The sequence below is a fragment of the Dipodomys spectabilis genome, unplaced genomic scaffold (genome assembly GCF_019054845.1).
Source record: "Dipodomys spectabilis isolate Male_0828 unplaced genomic scaffold, ASM1905484v1 ptg000197l, whole genome shotgun sequence".
Lineage (NCBI taxonomy): Eukaryota > Metazoa > Chordata > Mammalia > Rodentia > Heteromyidae > Dipodomys > Dipodomys spectabilis.
Genome location: NW_024870874.1, coordinates 373,543 through 393,789, shown reverse-complemented (window position 1 = coordinate 393,789; position 20,247 = coordinate 373,543). Strand labels below are relative to the sequence as shown.

The window sequence follows — 20,247 nt, the reverse complement described above, 5'->3', positions numbered from 1 at the left end:
TAGGAGAAAAGATCTTCTTTGAGTGACAAGATTAGGGAAGACCTCACAAGGAAATGACATTGAAGTGGAAATAAAAAATCACAGGAGAAGCAGGGAGATCATGAGAAAGAATACTCCAGAGAGAGGGAGTAGCAAGTGTGAAAGAGTTAAGACAGAAATGGGTTTGTTTGTGTAGCCACTGTACCAACTTTGTAGCCAAGGGAATCTAACTAGGAGATATAGTCAGAGAGACATCAAGTGTACACTGACTCAGGCATGTCCTGGATAAGTAGTGTGTATTCTATTTTAAATACAGTGGGAAGAACAACGGAAGGTTTGAAGCCAGGGGATATGATTGTATTCACTCTTTTAAAAGATTTCTTGATGGGGCTGGGAAGTTGGCTCAGTGCCTGAGGCCCTGGGTTCGATTCCTCAGCACCAGATAAGCAAAAAGCTGTGGCTTAAGTGGTAGGGCACTAGCCTTGAGCTGAAGAGCTGAGGGACAGTACCCAGGCCCAGAGTTCAGGCCCCACAACCGGACCAAAAAAAAAAAAAAAAAAGATTTCTTGAGTAACTCTACAGAGAACTGATTCTTAAGAGATGGAAGACAAAACCAAGGTATTGAAAATTACTCCGGGGAGAGATACTAGTCATCGGAATCAGAGCGATAGCAATAGAGAGGTTAGAAAAAAGTGGATGAACTTGGGCTCATATTTTTATGGTAGAGGCAAAGGAGTAGAATAAGTTTGTGAGTAAAACAAAAGAAGATATGAAATGATCTTCCTACATTGTGCTTGAATGTGATTAGCATTATCTTTAAGCAATTGTGGATATTCATTTTTAATATTCCAGCAAACTAGACAAGTAGTAGTTTTTTGAAGGGCTTTGTGAAATCTGCATACCACCAATAAGCTTGATAGCACAGAGAAAAAAATAAGCGTGAAAAGGTCCGAAATAGTTATGAAAGTTGTTTTGAAGATGAGAACACACTAACAGGCATGTGGCAAGAGTGGAGTACTTCCCTAAACCTTGGATCAAGGAAGACCCACAGAAAACCTGACCTAGACAAAGCATCAACTAATCTAAGTATTATGCTCAAGGAGTCATCTAGCAAAGATCTAATATGTAGGAGCAACAGATAGTTTTTTTAATGACTTAGAAACAGTCTTTGGGGATAGAAACAAACTTGGGGATGAAACTTACCACCCCAATGAGCATAGGAGATTTAAAGCGATTTAGAGAGTAAAGTATGCAAGAGTCCTGCCTAGCTTACATCATCCTTGCCTACAACTCATGTCCATTATTTTCAAGATCTTGTTTCATATGCAAACAAAACTTTTGTTTTATAACCAAATTGTTGTGCAAAATGATTCTCAGACTCAGAATTTTGAAAAGGACTTTATTGCTTATCTAAACTATACCATAGATGATCGAAGAATGTGTCATAGTTTAAGAGTGAAGATCACCCCAATGAACTTCCCTGGACTATTTCTTAGAAAATTATAGTTATTGAAAACTGCTGTAAGACTATACTCAGCCATATGTCCAAGGAGGCATAAAATACAGCTTTTTTAAAATGAGTTTCATGAAGTCTAAGGTCTTTTGTCTCTTTAGGTACTCTGACTACCACTTTTCATGGTCGATTTATTTAAGATAAATGCATTAATAGTTTAGAGGCATGATATGGCAATCCTTAGATACTAGTAGAAATTACAAACGGCTTCTGGTCACAGAAGTGTTTAAAAGGTCAACTTTAGATGTCAGCTCTCAAGGGTTAGTGTTAACAGATGGAGATAGAATAGTTCTCCTCAAAATTGGTCTTCAGGAGGGAGAGGCGCTGGGTCAAAATGGCAATCGAGGTGAAGCAGCAGAGGGGAGGAGTATTGGAATGGGCTGGGTGAGTGTTGCCACACGGTGGCCAGATCGAGGTGGTTTTGTAGAAATATGTTTGATTCTTGGACTGATCTCACAGTCCAGTGAGGACCTCTTTTCAGATAACATCGAGGTCAGGCTGTCCTCCCAACCAGGGAGCATTTCGGCACAGAACAAACTTGTTACTCTCCTACCCCACCACAAGCAGGAATTTGACCCTCAGTACCACTCTTCTCATCTTGGAGTTAGACAGGCATCCCAACAGTAGCAACAGCAACAACTTTGAAGAGGACCTTCCCTGCTTTTAGAATTTTACCCAGGTTCTGACAGGCCTTCAGAAAGGAGAACTGGATAACAGTTTCCCACAGGCCCATTCCTGCTGGATCATGATTTATTGGAATCAAAGTGACCACATCTGGAGCAGATATCTGGTTCCCAATTTCAGTTAGTGCACACACTCCCAAAAGGGGTGAGATCTTCTGCAGATGCTAGGAATGATCCATCATTTGGAAGCAAACATGGTGCTCTCTCCTCTCCAATCCCTAAGCAACCATGTTACAGATGATCAAAATGTTTACTTTTCAATGCCTTCAAAAGAATGATTAAAACTGAGTATGGATCGTGTAGATTGAAAAAAAAATGCAAAAGTAGAACAGCAGATCCCTATGCTAAAAAAGAAAAAAACAATTCAGAGCAGTAGTAGCTAAATCTCCCAAGCCTGAGAAGCCTGTGTTCCCTCCCCCAGTGCAACAGAAACACCATGATGTTGTCCAAATTATTTATTTATTTATTTTTTTGGGGGGGGTCCGGTCATGGTGCCTGAACTCCGGGCCTGGGCACTGTTCCTCAGCTCTTCAGCTCAAGGCTAGTGTTCTACCACTTGAGCCACAGCGCCACTTCCAGATTTTTTCTTTTTGCTTATGTGGTGCTAAGGAGTCGAACCCAGAGCCTCAGGCATGCAAGGCAAGTGCTCTACCACTGAGCCACCTTCCCAGCCCCCCAAATTATTTATGTTGAGAAGCAGAAAAATGCAAAAGATGATCGTAAAAGTTTTGAAGGTCATGGTCCAAAAGTTGAACTATAACCAGCTATCAGATAGATATCAAGGTATATCATGAGAACATTGTGACTAGAGTACCTGTAGAGAACATTGTGACTAGAGTACCTGTAAAGCACATGATGAATCTAGATAATCAAGCTTTTCATCTCAGACTAATGATGACACTATCCCCCACCAAGCCACATCTGCCATTGTGAAACAGAAGTGCCATGGATCAATTTTTATCATTATTCAACATCCTAGTCTTGCTAATAATGCTATTTCTAGATCCTTCTGCCATTTAATATTCTAGTGCCTTAGTAAGGAGAGTGCTCCAAATGTAGTTTACTTAGCCTGATTCATATGAGTACTTGGACTTTATGGACTTATGGAATAAGAAAATAATTATAAAAACACATAATTACTTGATCTGATTGAAGTCAGAAAAGAAGCTAGATAGACATCTATTTAGTAAAGAGTCATGCTTTGAGAGCATTTCAATTGAATTATTTTTAGCATGAAAATGTGACATTTCTATTTCTTATGTTTTATTAAGTATAACCAGTAACTAATGGGCACATTGTGACACACACACTACACATACACACACACATATACGCATACACATGCATGTAATAGTTCACTACTTTTCATTGTGTACCTGGTAATTTATATATAATTTGTTTGCATTGTTATTAGTATGTAGGAAAAATCATTCAAATTTGAATAATTTTACCTTTTGTTAATTAACTAGTTCATAATAAATGTCATACACAAATAATTTCTCTGAGCTGTGGCTCTGACCTTAGAAGCCATAGGAGATTAGGAAAAACTCACAAAATACATCTTGTTTTAGAACAGGTTAGCTGTTTTAATGTTTTTTAAAGAAAAAAATAGCAGTAAAACTGTGTTACTTTTAGTGACTTTTCCCCCCAAAAGTTTCAGTTTTATCTCCTCTCCTCCATACAAGTTAAAGAGCATCTCTGTCCTTGATTTGTTTTATGTTATCTACTTTGCCTATTTAATGTTTGTCATACTGTCCTCAGAGGTATTACTGATTGGCTGGCTTGATTGAAATTCCTAGGAAGCATTTGCTTTGGAATTGTATATAACTACAATTAGAAAAAAAACAGAATATATGCTAAGGCTCTCACAGTAGGCTACCACATGCTGTGTATAGCTATATTTTTTCATCACTACCATTAGGAGCAAATAACCTTTTAATATTTCTTTTCATCTCTTGGCTAATCTTTTCATATAGTCGGTTCCCAATTCTCCACACTTCAGTGGAACTAGTTTTATGTAGTCCTGAGTGGTGGATAATTTAAAAAACCATCACTTCAACTTGCTTTGGCTTTGTATTTATATTTGAGTAATTAGTTTGAAATCCATTCTGGAAATAGGTGTGATAGAGCAGTTTATATTAGAAGAAAACAAAAATAAAAATGAAAGTTTTCTTCAGTTTGCAATGGATCCCCCATTTTCCAGTCCAGTGATAGAATTCCCTTACTTTCTATATTGATGCTACTTACCTGGCCTATCACTATTAGAGCACTTTCCTGCTCAGATTCTAGTTCATTACCGGCCATGAGCTTTCTCTTTTATGGTGTGTTTGCTTGATCATGCTTTACTTACTTTTTAAATATTGGAACTTCTGAAACCTGGCTTTTAATTCCAACCACTTTTATTCTTGATGGTAATTGTTTCCACTCTCCAAATATGCTGATGGCTACCAAATCTACCACTTTTGAATAGTTATTTTATGTCAGCTATTACATTTATGTCTTTATCTTCTTTATCTCAATTAGTTCTTACAACAATCATGAAAGGCTATTATTAGCATCTTATTCCTTCATAGAGCTCAAAAATTTGCTTATTTTGCTCAATTCACAGTTTGGCAGAACTAGAATTTGACCTTAGATCTGATAGCAAAACATGCCTTATTGTACCAAACATGCCACCAATTCAGATTTCTATCCTGCATCTAAGATGGGGGTTGTACACCTTCAGGAACACTTTAGAGATAAAATTCTATAGAGGGGCTGGGAAGGTGGCTCAGTGGTAGAGCGCTTGCCTTGCATGCATGAGGCCCTGGGTTCGATTCCTCAGCACCACATAAGCAAAAAGAAAAAAGCCGGAAGTGGTACTGTGGCTCAAGTGGTAGAGCTAGCCTTGAGCTGAAGAGCTGAGGGACAGCGCCCAGGCCCAGAATTCAGGCCCCACGACTGGACCCCCCCAAAAAAAAATCTGTAGAATTGCCTTTGCTTTTCCTCATTCTTAGGAAATAAAAATCTTGGTAAATGGTTTTGACTCATGCTATGATTTAGATCAGGTCGTGAGAATTTTATCTTTATGTTCAACTTTCTGCTGCATGCCTCTCAGGAACTTTTAACACAAACCAGCTGAACCCATATGTCCCCAAACACCCCCTTCTTTCATTTCTCATGCTTTTAATATATCACGGTCTACACAAAGATAGAAATTGAGAATTATCTTAATATTATCTTTTCCCTTGCTCTTTTTATGCTTTTGGTTCCAAGTCCTAAAGAATTTACCCCAGAGGCTTTTGGACATTCCATTGTGACTGCTCTCATTAGCTATCTCCAAAATGGTCTCCGTGCTTCTAGTTTTTTGCATACTGATTCTTCATCCTATTTATTGCTGGCAGGGCCATCTTAATTTTTCTAAGAAGTGTGTTGTGGGGACCACGTTAGTTGCTCTTTTATTATTTTGCATAATGCGAAATGAAGTAGGCAAAGGTTGAATATTTGCTTAAAACATCACAGTGTAAAAAAAATCACATGCAAAATCAAGACAGTTGAATGGCGTGTGGGTATGCCTGTATGATGCTTTCTGCTATTTGACCTTTTAAACTGCAGTTAGAATGTGAGTAGTTACAAACAGATATAAGATTTCCACTAGGAAATCACAAGATATGACTGATAAAGGAGCCCAAAGGAATAAACAAGAGAATTTGTTTTCTCAATTGTGAATTTCAATACTCTGAGTATTGAATAGAAATCTCTGTAAGTATACAAATTAAGAGAAAGAACAAGCAGGTCATCTAGGCTGTGTTAACTAACACAGAGTTGACATAGTGGGCTATGTTTTGAATGCATGGGGATGTATATGAATTTAATGATATTATCTGTTTTGCAGCTATAGGGACTTGGATCCTGGGAAGTTTAGCAATTATATAATTATATAAAATGATTTTTAAAATTTATATGATTGTGAGTGAAATATAAACTTAAAGTGAAGTAAAGATTAAGTAAAGTCATGGGTATTTATGCTATGGCTCGATTTCTATAGGTATAACTGCCTCCTGTAAATTTCTTTGTTCAGCATTTGAACTCAGGACCTGGGCACTGTCCCTCAACTTTACTTCTGTGTTCTTTCTTCCCCAGACTAGCTTTGAAGTGTGATCCTGAGTTCTCAGCCCTGAGTCGCTGGGATTATAAGCATGAGCCACCAGCACCTGAAAAATTTCATTTTTTGATGTTAGAAAAGGATTCCACATTTTTGGAAATGTTCAGAAGCATTGATATAATTAATGTATATTTCAAACTTTCATAGTTTTCAAAAAATTTCAATGTTGAGATGAATGATAGGTATATGGTAGTTTAGAGTTGCTGGGAAGATCAGGATTAAACTATATATTTGTAAATCATCAACATGTAATGTTTTAAAGTCATGAGACTGGATTAGATTCCTGAATCATTAGTGTAGATTAAAAAATAAATAAAGACTGAGCTGTTAATTCCTTGTTCAATATCTATAAACACTTTGACTGGACAAGGTATAGCCTGGAGTGGAATTCTGCCTGGATGCAGCCTTTGTTTATTAAAGTCCAATGGGTTCAGGCAACCTGAGTTAGGTTTTTGTTTTTTTTTGTTTTGTTTTGTTTTGGGTCCGGTCATGGGGCCTGAACTTCTGGGCCTGGGCACTGTCCCTCAGCTCTTCAGCTCAAGGCTAGCACTCTACCACTTGAGTCACAGTGCCACTTCTGGGGTTTTTCTTTTTGCTTATGTGGTGCTGAGGAATTGAACCCAGGGCCTCAGGCATGCAAGCCAAGCGCTCTACCACTGAGCCACCTTCCCAGCCCCGCAACCTGAGTTAGGTAAGCTTATATCCTTTGCTTTGTTTAATGCTTTTATAAATTCATCTTCACTAAAAATATCCAGTTCATCTGTGACTTCCATTCCCATATTTCTCTAGCTTAAAACAAAACCTACAATCAGCCCCTGATTCTTTGCCATTACTTCTTCTAACATGCAATATCTAACTTGTATTCTGCAAATAACATAGGTTTATGCTGCAGTTTCAAATGACTGTCAAATCTTAAGACATTTATAACCAGAAAGATTTCTTTGTTCTTTTAAGTTACAAGTTAATAACAGGTATACTATAACTCTTCTCCATATAATTTTTATTGAAAACCCTGAGTTAGTAGAGTCACTCCTAACTGAAACATTGGCAGGAGAAAAGGAAGAGCCAGTGAACTGCAGAGGGCTGCTCATAAATGACATGTCCCTGCTGCTCACATGCCATTGACAGTAGCAAGTCACATGGTCAAAGTGATTTATAGAGGCTGGAAATAGTATAATCTTCCTCGAGAGGGGCACTGAACATTTTTGAGCAATAATAGCAGCTGCTGAATGTGCCAACTCCACTGAAACACATTTGCCTCTGAGCCCGCTTATCTTTCACATATGCTTTGTCAAACACATTCCAACATCTCAATATAGCAACTCCAGCTCTTAACCTGTCCCTTATGGATGGGAAGATAAGTTTCCCCTGATTGCCTGATTCTACAGTCATGCTTAGTCTTCCTCTGCTGATGCACAAAGTTGCCTGAACATGTTTTCTTTTGTCCCTTCATCCAACTTTCTTTGACATTTCTCAAGGAGACATGGACATTGATATGCATATCTCTTGTTTTTTTTTTTTTTTTGCAGCAAATGAGTCTATAAGCAAAAATTCTAAAAGCTGTTAACCCTTCATCCATTTCTTTATTCTCTGCTTTATTTCTTTTTTTTTTTTTTTTTTTTTTTTTTTATTGTAAAGCTACTATACAGAGGGTCACAGTTACATGAGTGAGGTTATGAGTACACTTCCTCTTGAACATTGTTACCCCCTCCATTGTTTTCCCCCTACCATTCCCTCCCTCCCTCCCTTCCCCGAGGTTCTTTTTTTTTTTTTTGATTGTGATTAAATGATTACATGATTTCAAAGTCACAAGTTCATTCTAACTTCCCTGGAGCAAATTGTCTACCACAGTCTGTAATATATAACAGTGTTCACATGTTATATACCATATTTGTGATCAGCAGCATGAGGATATTTAGTAGTGGTTCAACCAGATGAGCGGGAGTTCTTTGTTTCTTAAGTCCTGTTAGTTTTGTCGTATCACTAACCTTTTGGATTTAGCATCCACTTATGAGGGAGACCATGTACCGTTTGTCTCTTCGTTCTTGGCTTACCTCGCTCAACATGATTCCTTCTAGCTCCATCCATTTCCCTGCAAATGCCATTATTTTGTCATTTCTAATGGCTGCATAATATTCCATTGTGTATAGATACCACAATTTTTGGATCCATTCATCTGTGGTGGGGCACCTAGGTTGTTTCCATATCCTAGCTATTGCGAACAGTGCTGCAATAAACATGGAGGTGCACGTGTCCTTGTATATTGGTTCCTGTTGTTCAGGGTAGATGCCTAGAAGTGGTATGACTGGGTCGTAAGGGAGGTCAATCTTTAGCTTTCTAAGGACCCTCCAGACTGCTTTCCAAAGTGGTTGTATAAGTGTACATTCCCACCAGCAGTGTAATAGGGTTCCTCTTTCTCCACATCCCCTCCAGCATTTGTCGTTGGCTGATTTGTGGATGTGGGACATTCTGACTGGGGTAAGGTGGTATCTCAGGGTTGTCTTTATTTGCATTTCCTTCACCACCAGGGATGATGAACATTTCCTCATGTGTTTCTTTGCCATTTTTATTTCTTCATTTGAGAAGTCCCTCTTTAGTTCCCTTGCCCATTTAGTAATTGGTTTGTTAGGTTTGGGAGGGATTAGTTTCTTGAGTTCCCTGTATATACAGGATGTTAACCCCTTGTCTGATATATTGCTGGTAAATATTTTTTCCCAATTAGTTGGTTGTCTTTCTAGCTTAGTTGCGATAGATTTAGCTGTGCAGAAGCTTTTTATTTTAAGGTAGTCCCATTTGTCGAGTCTCTCTCCAACTTGTTGTGACCCTGGGACTCTGTTCAGGAAGTTCCTTCCTGTGCCTATTAGTTCAAGTGTCTCTCCTACTCTGTCCTGCAGTAGTTTCAGAGATTCAGGTTTAATGTTAAGGTCTTTAATCCATTTTGAGTTGATGTTGGTGCATGGTGATAGGCTGGGGTCCACTTTTAGTTTTCTGCATGTGGCTGCCCAGTTTTCCCAGCACCAGCGGTTGAAGAGGCTGTGTTTCTTCCATTGTATGTCTTTGGCTCCTTTGTCGAATATCAGCTGGCTGTAGGCCTGTGGATTTATATCTGGATCTTCTATTCTGTTCCATTGGTCTTCGGGTCTGTTTTTGTGCCAGTACCATGCTGTCTTTGTGATTATAGCTCTGTAGTAGAGTTTGAAGTTCGGCATGGATAGCCCTCCCATATTGTCTTTATCCCCTAGAATTGTTTTGGCTATTCTAGGTCTTTTGTTGTTCCATATAAATTTTTGGACTGTTTTCTGTATTTCAGTGATGTACGTCATTGGGATTTTAATAGGAATTGCATTGAATTTGTATATTAATTTTGGAAGTATCACCATCTTTACTATATTAAGTCGGCCTATCCAGGAGCATGGGAGGTCTTTCCATTTCCTAGTGTCTTCTGCAATTTCTTTCTTTAACTTTTTATAGTTCTCATTAAATAGTTCTTTTACATCTTTGGTTAGGTTAATTCCTAAATATTTTATTTTTTGGGAGGTTATTGTGAATGGGGTTGCTCCCTTTATTTCCCTCTCTTCCTGTGCGTTATCAGTGTATAGGAAGGCAACTGATTTTTGTGGGTTTATTTTGTATCCTGCTATTTTGCCGAAGTGACTTATGATTTCTAAAAGTTTGGGGATGGAGTTTTTGGGATCGTGGAGGTATAGTATCATGTCGTCTGCAAAAAGGGATAGTTTCACTTCTTCTTTCCCTATGCGGATCCCTTTAATGTCTTTTTCTTGCCTTATTGCCCTGGCTAAGGGTTCTAGGACTATGTTGAAGAGGAGTGGAGACAGTGGACATCCTTGCCTTGTTCCTGTTTTTAGGAGGATTGGTTGTAGCTTTTCCCCATTAAGTATAATATTGGCTATTGGTCTGTCATAAATGGCTTTTATTGTTTTTAGAAATGTTCCTTCTATTCCTATTTTCTCCAGAGCTTTTAGCATGAATGAATGTTGAATTTTATCAAAGGCCTTTTCTGCATCTGTGGCGATAATCATGTGATTCTTGACCTTGGCTCTGTTGATATGCTGGATTACATTTATTGACTTACGTATGTTAAACCATCCCTGTGTCTCTGGGATGAAGCCTACCTGATCATAGTGTATTATTTTTTTTATGTGTTTCTGGATTCTGTTAGCTAGAATCTTGTTAAGGATCTTTGCATCTGTGTTCATCAAGGAGATTGGCCTGTAATTCTCCTTTTTGGTTGGGTCTTTGCCTGGTTTGGGGATGAGTGTGATATTGGCTTCGTAGAATGAGTTTGGGATAGCTCCCTCCTTCTCTGTTTCTCTGAAGAGCTTGAGGAGTATGGGTATTAGTTCTTCTTTAAAGGTCTTATAGAATTCTGCTGTGAATCCATCTGGTCCTGGGCTTTTTTTTGTTGGAAGACTTTTGATAGCTTCCTGTATCTCATTATAGGATATTGGCTTATTTAATTGGTTAACTTCTTCTTTGCTCAGTTTGGGTAACTTGTATTTCTCTAAAAATGCATCCATTTCCGCCAGATTTTCTTCCTTTAGAGAGTATAGCTTTTGAAAGTAGTCTGTTAGAATTGTTTGGATATCTTGGGTACGTGTTGTGATGTTTCCCGTGGCATCCCTAATCCTATTAATATGGGTTTCCTCTCTTCTTTTTTTAATTAATCTTGCCAACGGGCCATCAATTTTGTTTATTTTTTCAAAGAACCAGCTTTTTGTTTGGTTTATTTTGGTTATGGTTTTCTGATTTTCTAATTGGTTAATCTCTGCTCTCAATTTGGTTATCTGGCTTCGTCTAGTAGCTTTAGGTCCCATTTTTTCTTGTTTTTCTAGCTGTTTTAGTTGCAACATGAGATTATTTACTTGGTCTGTCTCCATTCTCTTGATGTGGGCACTGAGGGCAATAAATTTGCCCCTCAGGACTGCTTTTGCTGTGTCCCACAAGTTTCTTTGTGAGGTGTTTTCATTTTCATTGAGTTCTAGGAAATGCTTTATTTCTTCTCTGATCTCTTCTGTTACCCAGGCCTTGTTAAGGAGTGTGCTGTTCAATTTCCATGTATTAGAGAAATTTCTGCGGTATGCTTTGTTATTGAGAGCTAGCTTGATTCCACTGTGGTCAGATAGGATACAGGGGATTATGTCGATCCCTTTGTATTTGCTTAAGTTCCTTGAATGAACTATGATATGGTCTATTTTGGAGAAAGTTCCATGAGCTGCTGAGAAGAATGTGTACTGTGTTGTTTTAGGGTGAAATACTCGGTAGATGTCAGTTAATTCCGCTTGAAGTATGGCCTCACTTAATTCGGTAGCTTCTTTGCCAATCCTCTGGTTGGTAGACCTGTCCTTTGGTGAGAGTGGCGTGTTAAAGTCTCCTAGTATTATCGTATTGGGATCTATTTTATTCTGTAAGTTTGAGAGCATTTGTTTAACATATCTGGGTGCACCGATATTTGGGGCATATAAGTTGATGATGGTTATATCCTCCTCTTGGATTGTTCCCTTTATTAATATGTAATGTCCGTCCTTGTCTTTCTGTACTGATTTTAATGAAAAGTTTATTTTGTCAGATATCAGGATAGCTACACCTGCTTTCTTATTGGGGGAATTTGATTGGTAGATCCTTTTCCACCCCTTCACTCTGAGTTTGTTTGTATGTTTGGCTGAGAGGTGGGTCTCCTGAAGGCAACAGATGGATGGGTCTTGTTTTCTGATCCAGTCCTCAGTTCGTTTTCTTTTAATTGGCGAATTCAGCCCATTTATATTAAGAGAAAGTATAGAGAGATGCATTTTGTCCCTGCCATTCCGTTTTCCTAAGTTTTTCTTCTTTCCTTTCCTCCTGTGCTTGCTCAGTTAGACTTTGAGTAATGCCTGTTTGGGGCAGGTCCCAGTTCCTGGTTGCTTTCTTCAGGTTGTGTCCCCCCTCTTAGAATTCTTTGTAATGCTGGCTTAATGTTTATGTATTCATTTAGTTTTTCTTTGCTATTAAAAGTTTTCAGTTCTCCATCGAATGTGAATGCTAGCTTTGCCGGGTATATCAGTCTGGGTTGGCAGTTATTGGCTCTCAGGGCTCGTATGGTGCTTTCCCAGGCTTTTCTTGCATTCATTGTTTGTGTGGAGAGATCTGCAGTGATTCTAATTTTTTTCCCGTTGTAGTATAGCTCCTTCTTCATTTTTGCTGCATGCAGGATTGTTTCCTTATTATTCAGATCCATCATTGTTACTATTATGTGCCTAGAAGTGTTTCTCCTGGGATCTTGCTTGTTGGGTGTTCGATAAGCTTTTGTGATGTAGTTAAGATGGTCGTTTTTGAGGTGGGGAAAATTTTCATTGACTATCTTGTTAAATAGGTGTTGCATTCCCTTGCTCTGGAATTCCTCACCTTCGTCCACTCCGATTATGCGAAGGTTAAATTTTTTAGCATTATCTGCTTGCTCTTGGATTTCCCTTTGGTTTAATTTGAGTGATTTTTCCATATCTGTCACTTTTTGGTCCAGTTGGTGTATTCTGTCTTCTGTATCTGACACTCTACCTTCCATTTCATTCACTCTGTTGACCGTGGCTTCTATTGTGGTTTGCATGATGGAAATGGATCCCTTTATGGATTCAATGTTGGTTCTCAGAGTACTGATCTCACCTCTCAATGAGGTGATATCAGTATGCATTACCTCTAATTTGGCGTTTATCTCACTTCTTACTGAGGTTTGTGCAGCTTCTATTTTTGCATCCAATTTTTGTTTGATATCCTGTATATCTTTTGATAGTTCATCCTTGTGCTCTTTCAATTTCTGATCCATTTCTCGCTTTATTTCTTGAGTCATTGCCTCCAGCAACCCTTGGATGTAGTTTTTGTCTTCCATTCCTGCTTTGCTCCCACTGGGGCTCTCCCCTGCGTGGCTGCTGGCTTTTGAGGTGAGCTTGCTGTCCTGGGTAGTGGTAAACCTTGTGATTTTTCTCTGTGATTTTCGCATGGGGGTTCAGGAGACTGCTCTTCAATCTTGTTTTGGTGTGTCTGTCTTTGCTTGGTTGCTGATTCTCTATTGGTAGAGAGAGTCTGTGTCTGATCTGGATTCTGTTGGGAGCCTATTTCCAGCTGCTATTCACTTAGGATTCTCAGCTCTCTGCTGTAGCAATTCCCGCCTTTGGAAGGGTTGAGCAGCTTAGACTGCTTGTGTTTGCTCCTGCGGGTGCTCTTGGGAAGATCAGATGCTCTGGATGCACTCTCCCAAATACTGGAGTCTGCTATGGGCTCCTGATGTGTTTTTGTTTGTTTTGGGCTGGTTGTGGGCTTGAACTCTAGGTTTGGGTGCTGTCCCTCAGCTCTTCAGCTCAGGGCTGGCACCCTACCATTTGAGCCACAGCCCCACTTCTGACCCTTTTTGCTTTGTTCAGGCGCCGGTCCCCTGGCCTGGTTCCGGCCCCAGCCTGGAGCGCGCTCGTTAGGCCTGTGCTAATGTGTATACCACCTTGGTTATGCAGCCTGGAGGACACAGTTCAAATTTCTTCTACTGTTGGTAGTCTTGACCCAGGGGCACTGTTCCTGGCTTGAGCATTTAAGCTCCCTTCCCGGGGCGCTCTTGCTCTGGCCTGGCCAGCAGAGTGTGCTCCACCGGCTGGTGGGGCTCTCGAACAGTTCCCAGTTTTAGTGGGTCCTGTGGTCCGGGTGTTGGGGTAGGGAGTCTAGGTCAGGGTCTGGGGATTCCCTCCAGCTCTGGTCTCCCTTGATGGATTCCCTGTCCCCTGATGGGTACTCACCCTGTAGGTCGTCAGTTGTTGTTGCAGTCCGTCAGTTGTTGTTGCAGTCCGAGTTCAGTTGGGGTGGTTGCGGGCTGGGTTGGGCGGCCCCCCGCCGGGTCGTTGCGATCGCGACAGGTCCCTTTGTGGCGCTGCTGGTGCCGGGCGGCTTTGGCGGGATGGAGCCTCTCCGCTCCGGTGGAGAGTGATGGGTGGGGTGGGATCCTCCTGGAGACTCCCGGCTGGTAGGTTTCTCTGTTCCTGGCGATCTGCTGTTCTGCAATCCGGTACCTGGTGATCTGCAAGCAGCCCCCTGTGTCTCTGTGGCTCCGGCAGCCCCCGCCGGGCCGGCTGGCCGGCGGCTTGGCGCACTGCCGCGCGGCCAGTAAAGGTTGGGGGAGGGGTCTTCGCTCTTCTCTGTTCTGAAATTCTTCTTTTCCTCTCTTTCTTTTTTTGTTATTTTCCACCTCTGGTTTTTCTCTGAGTGTTCGTCTTTTTGTTGTTGTCGGTCTCTTGGGGAGATTAAAGGTTGGAACTCGAACTCTCTTTTTGGTTGGAGAGAGCTGTGGCGTTTCCCTACTGCCCCGTCGCCATCTTGAGAACTCCCCCTCTCTGCTTTATTTCTATAGCACTTACTGATCAGCATTGATATACTTAACAAATTATGTATCTTAACGTTTTTCTCTTTGCTTCTGTTTCTTCTTCCTTTAAGGTTTACTTATGACTCATCTTCCCCTTTCTGTCCCATAGAAAAGTGCTTCTTTTCTCTCTAAATGATGGGTTCTGCTCATTTCCTAAGCTTCCATCTCAGTCATGCTCTATTTATTCTTCTCGCTTTCTTAAAAGGGAATCTATCTCAACCTCTTCATTGGCTTTTTCTGCTTATTCTACATTCTGGCTCCAGCTGTCCTCAGGGATACACCAAAACCTTTTATGTTTCACTGTAGTTTCTTGGAAGGGCTCTTCCTGATCTTCCTGCTTAGCAACTTTTTGGGTAGAACAGGGCAATGTTGAGTCACCATGATAGTTGGAACTTGGCTTAGCTACCTAGCAGATGTTCAGTGCTGGTATGTTACTTTATCTTTGTGAACCATTTGTTACTTAACTGTCAGAAATATAATTATCTCTCATGGTCAATGTAGCACAGAAATATGCGACATGAATTATAGTCAGGAAGTCCTAAACAAATGGCAGTTTGTGTCATTATTAGTGTTGTTTTGGTTAGTCTTTGCTCATTCTGAAGCATACACTTAGTTGTTGTTCTGTTTATAGCACTCTATCTTAACTCTTTAAAACAATAATTACTCTGATTCTAGGTAGTGCTATTTATCCACCATTTTTAATCTTTTTTTTGGGGGGGGGGGATCTGGTCGTGGGGCCTGAACTCTGGGCCTGGGGGCTGTCCCTCAGCTCTTCAGCTCAAGGCTAGCGCTCTACCACTTGAGCCACAGCACCACTTCCGGCCTTTTCTTTTTTTGCTTATGTGGTGCTGAGGAATCGAACCCATGGCCTCTGGCATACAAGGCAAGCGCTCTACCACTGAGCCACCTTCCCAGCCCCATTTTTAATCTTTTGATCATTTATTTTGGGTTTACCAGTATTTTCTTTTCCTTCCCCTCCCCCAAACCATCCCTAAGCTAAGTCATTGGTCTTCTTTTACTTGAGATTAAATAAATATTTTGCTCCCAGTTGCTTGAAATCTAGATAGGTACATAAATAGGCATACAATCTATGATATTTCTTTTTTACCAGTGCTGAGCAATAGATTGCAGAGAGACAAAACTACTAGTATCAAGATAGAGCCATCTTTCTGAATCCAGAGTTTCTTTAACTGCCTTATAATTTTAACCTGCTGATTTTAGCACAGAGACTTTCTATGAAATGGGAAGAGAAGTAGAATATAGAGATGTGATCAGAAGTCGTATTTCAAGCTGTATTTCATGCCCCTTGGAAAGGATCATAAATATTTGAACAAGCCTCAGAGAAACAGAGCCAAAGGCTGTTGAAGCATACACAACAGTTGTAGAGTAGGGCAAATGTTCAAATGTCAGCCCCAGCTCTTTTTTTCCCATCTCTTTCTGGCTCTATTCTGCTTTGGTTTTTCTTTTTGTTTTGAGAGCTCACCTGTACAAGTCGTATATAAATTCCTCTGAGTAAGCAAATTTAAGGACAAAGAAAAGCTTGGGTGTAGGTTTCTGAGCATGCTCTCTGGTTAGAGGGATTTGAAATGATATACTACTGACCTATAATCTATGTAGACACTGATCATATGTCATGCTTTAAAATTTTTCTGTTTTGGCAAGGGGATATAGAGTGGACTGCGTAGGCTTGTAAATTAGTTGGAAATCTGATTCAGTGTTTGTAAGCATTATACCCACCTTTGGTCCTCAATTCTTCCCTGCCCAGGAGTTCTCGCCATACAGCTGGCCCCTCCCTCTCTCTGCCCAGACCCACCTGAACTCCCATCTACCTCACTTCCTACCCCCCCAGACCCTGCTGCTACCTAGATAGTGGAGGCTGCCATGTGCATTCTCTCCGGGAGAAATAAGGCTCCTCTAATAAACCTTGTAATAATCTTTCTCTTGTGCCTGCCTGCCTCTGCGTGGTCCCCTGGCATGGATGTGGTGGATCCTTTGATTGATCTTTTCATTGGTGGCTCTACGGGGATAGGTTCCCCGGTGGATTTGCCTCCCCTACTCCACTTCAGATGGGGGTCCGACCAGCTTCCCCGGGACCTAGCCTGAGATCCTACACTCCTATCACCAGAGGACCAACAAAGTAATTTTTCCTGACTGAGGAGCTTTACCTGCTGCCCAACACCAGCTAATTTCCTATTTCCAGGTAAGTGAAGTCTTAGATTTCACTGTGCAGGCTCCAAGCCTCTGTTGGGGGGCTTCAGGGCCCCCCCCCAAAAAAAACTTGGCCAAGTATCTAGCTGATGGCCTCTGTGGCTGAGGGATGCCGTGGACAAATGTGATGACATTTCCCACTGGTTGTTTACCACTTTTTGAGCCAAATTCACTGCTGGGGACACTTGCAGTCAGGTTTTGGTTCCACCATCTCTTACCATGGGAAAGGACACACAACTAAATTTCCCTACGACCATATTTGGCCCCAAATTTCAAACTCCACTTATGTGAGCGCTCAGGCAAGTAAAACACTCTCTCTCTCTCTCTCTCTCCCTCCCTCCCTCTCCCTTATAACTGAAGGTAAAAGTATGGGTGAGTTTAAGTTTAAACTCCTCCTCTGTGGCCTCTCCTGTGAGGCATCTCTTCCTCTGCAGCCTCTCCAGGCCCCCTCCCTTGTGAGACCCCCTCCTCTGCCTTTGTGTGGAGGATGGAACCTGAAGCTCCATGTGTGCCAGAAGCAATGCACCCTCACTGTCAAAATCTTCAGCTCTCCCTAGCATTGACCATGTGGCTCATGGCCATCTTGGCATCATGGGAGCTCAGCTGCTATTTCGCGCCAACTCGATTTCCACACCGACTCAACTTGATTCTGATACTCCCCTCCCCCCCACCTGACCAGCAGCACCATTATATCATGTCACAAGTCTGTTCTTGTCTCCCATTTACTAAAAGTTTTTTGTTGTTGGCAAAGTTTTGTTTTAAACTGACCACGTGGTTCCATCATAATTAGGCAAAGTAATTCCAAAAACCTTAAACAGCTTATTTTAAAATCTAAGCACACTTTATAATCTGTGCAGAAACATGTCTGTCTTTCCACTTGTCTATATGTAAATGAGTATGGTTTCAAGGTTACCAAGTACTCTGCTTACTAAAAAATCTTTGTCAATGGAAGTTGTGATTTAATCTAAATTGCTTTAAAACTTTGTGACCTGATTATAAGCCAAAGAAAAAACAGGGAGTTTTAAAAGGCCTTGGAAAAGGAATTAGGACAGATGTTTTCCTTTGCAAAGTAAATGAAATTGGTAATTAAGTTGGCTGTGATTTATGTCATTCCTTATGTCCATCTATGCTGAGTTAAATATTTTACTTCTGACCATTGCTAGTAAACTAAGGCTGAGGTTTTAATTCTCCATTTTCTCTCCTGTGCACCGATCAACTTCCTTTAATATCAAGGGACCAGAGTGAAACCAGTGGCACCAGCCTGCAAAAGTCATTGAAAACCAGGTCTTTAACCAACAGATGCAGAAATGTTTGCAGGTAACCAGCAGGAGGTACAACAGATGCCACAGCTTCGCCCAGACTCCAGCCTTGTTCCATCACACATGACCAAAAGCCTGCTAATTTGGGGTAAAACACAAGCCACCTCAGATGTTTGTTTCTATAATGTTAATCCCCACAAGTTAGACCACAAGGGGTGTATCAGCAAAGGATATAAGTTGACTTCTATGCTATTTTACAATTGGATGTATTTCTAAAGGAAAGGAGATGTTACAGTGCTAGTACATTAAGAAAACCTGCTAATTTCCTAAACATAACGCATAATGCAGAAAAATGTGGCCGGTTTAAACCTTTGGCCAAGAGGTAAAGGGTGTAGCCCAGTGTTTCAATGAAGCACTTACGCGCAAGTTAACATGATTAAAGTGACTTTTTAAAAAGGGATTAAAAATGGCATCCCCTTTGTGAAAATTTGGGAAGTTGTGGGAATAGATGGCCTCCCAAAGAAAAGTTTAAAAATTAAAATTGTCTTAAAGGTTTCTTTAAAGTCCAAAAAGATAAATTACCAGAACAATTGTTTAATAAATTCATCTGTTAAGTAAAAATGTTTGTAGACCTGAGATTGTGTCCCTATTGAGATTTGCCTAAATCAGTTTCCTCAGCCAGCCAGAAAAATGCTTTTTATAAACCAGACTGTTAAACAGTCTGTAGCCCAAGATATAAACCACTTTAAACAGGTTGCCCAGAGGCAATGGCGGCACTTAGAGTGCCAATCAGTCCCAGTTTAAAACCATCTACTGGGCTTTATTTAAAAACTTTGACAAGTAATTGTTAGTCGATTGTTAACAAGTTATAGGTAACCTCTATCTCATTGATCTCCTTGTGGCTTTACTTGGAAATAAAAAGGGCTTTTGCAACAAACACTCCTTTTGCTGCAGTTCAAAGCCATCTAGGGCACAAAGAATCCCTCTAAAACTCCATCTCCCAGCTAATCAGCACAGAGCGGGGCTGGAGGCAGGGCCCGAGACTGACCTCTAAGTTTCCAGCCAAAGGCTGAAAGTGGCATTGTGACTCTAAAGTGGTAGAGTGCTCACCTTGAGCAGAAGTGCTCAGGGACAGTGCCCAGGCCTTGAGTCCAAACTATAAATGCCAACTGGGACAAGCTATCCCAGCAATGGATGCTGAGAGCCCCCCAGGACAAAGTCAGTCCTGACAATGGAAAACCAGTCCATTATGCTCTCCCTTAATTGGTCCCCAAAGTCCCTAGAAACCGCCTTCCTGCCTTCCTTGCCCCGAGTCCAGTTATTCCTCCCTGCCTGTAATCGGCTGCAACTGGGTTTATACTCCCAAATGGAACTTTTCTGGCCCATGGCCAATATGTGTTCTCTTATGTCATTCATGTTAACTGACCTTGTCACCTTGTCAGCTTTATGCCTGATCTTTCCAAAAGTCTTTTTCAACAGGATAACATCCCCTGTCCAGGATACCACTTGGGAACAAGGCAAGGCCATCCTGTTCCTATAGGCAACTGGAGACATCACTTACACTGCCCTGCCTAGCCCACCGCAGACCCAGACCCTAAAAATTCCAGCTCCGGGGATTCCTTGATGTTCCCAGTCCAGCAGGAAGTAGCCAAAAGAGCCCATGACACCCGTTGGTTCTGGTATCTTTAAATATCTCTGCTACCCCCTCCTCAGGTTACTGTGATCCTAAAGCAGGAAAAGTCTTATTTCCCTCCTCCAGGATGCTGGGAGTCATGTACTATGCTATGTCTCCAATCTGAGACAGAAAAGGCAATTTCAGGTCTTCGATAGCTCCTTCCAGGAATCAATCCTTCCATGGCATATTCCTCTCTTGGGCTGCTAACAACAATTTTTTCCTTAACAGCAATTTTGCCTTTTATTAATTGTCTTGCATTTTAGGTAACTATTGCTATACATAAGGAAGGACCTTTACCAACTACTGTCAAGCAGATGCTTCTTGGATGGTACTTGGGTGAGCAACAAAACCCCTGACTACTTCACCCCTTTACAGCAGGTAGTAGCTCCAGAAG

At 40.9% G+C, this 20,247-nt stretch overlaps 1 pseudogene; it reads left to right on the top strand.

Moving 5' to 3' along the window:
* Positions 1–1,657: 1,657 nt before the first annotated feature.
* Positions 1,658–20,209, top strand: LOC122121756 (annotated as a pseudogene).
* Positions 20,210–20,247: the final 38 nt, after the last annotated feature.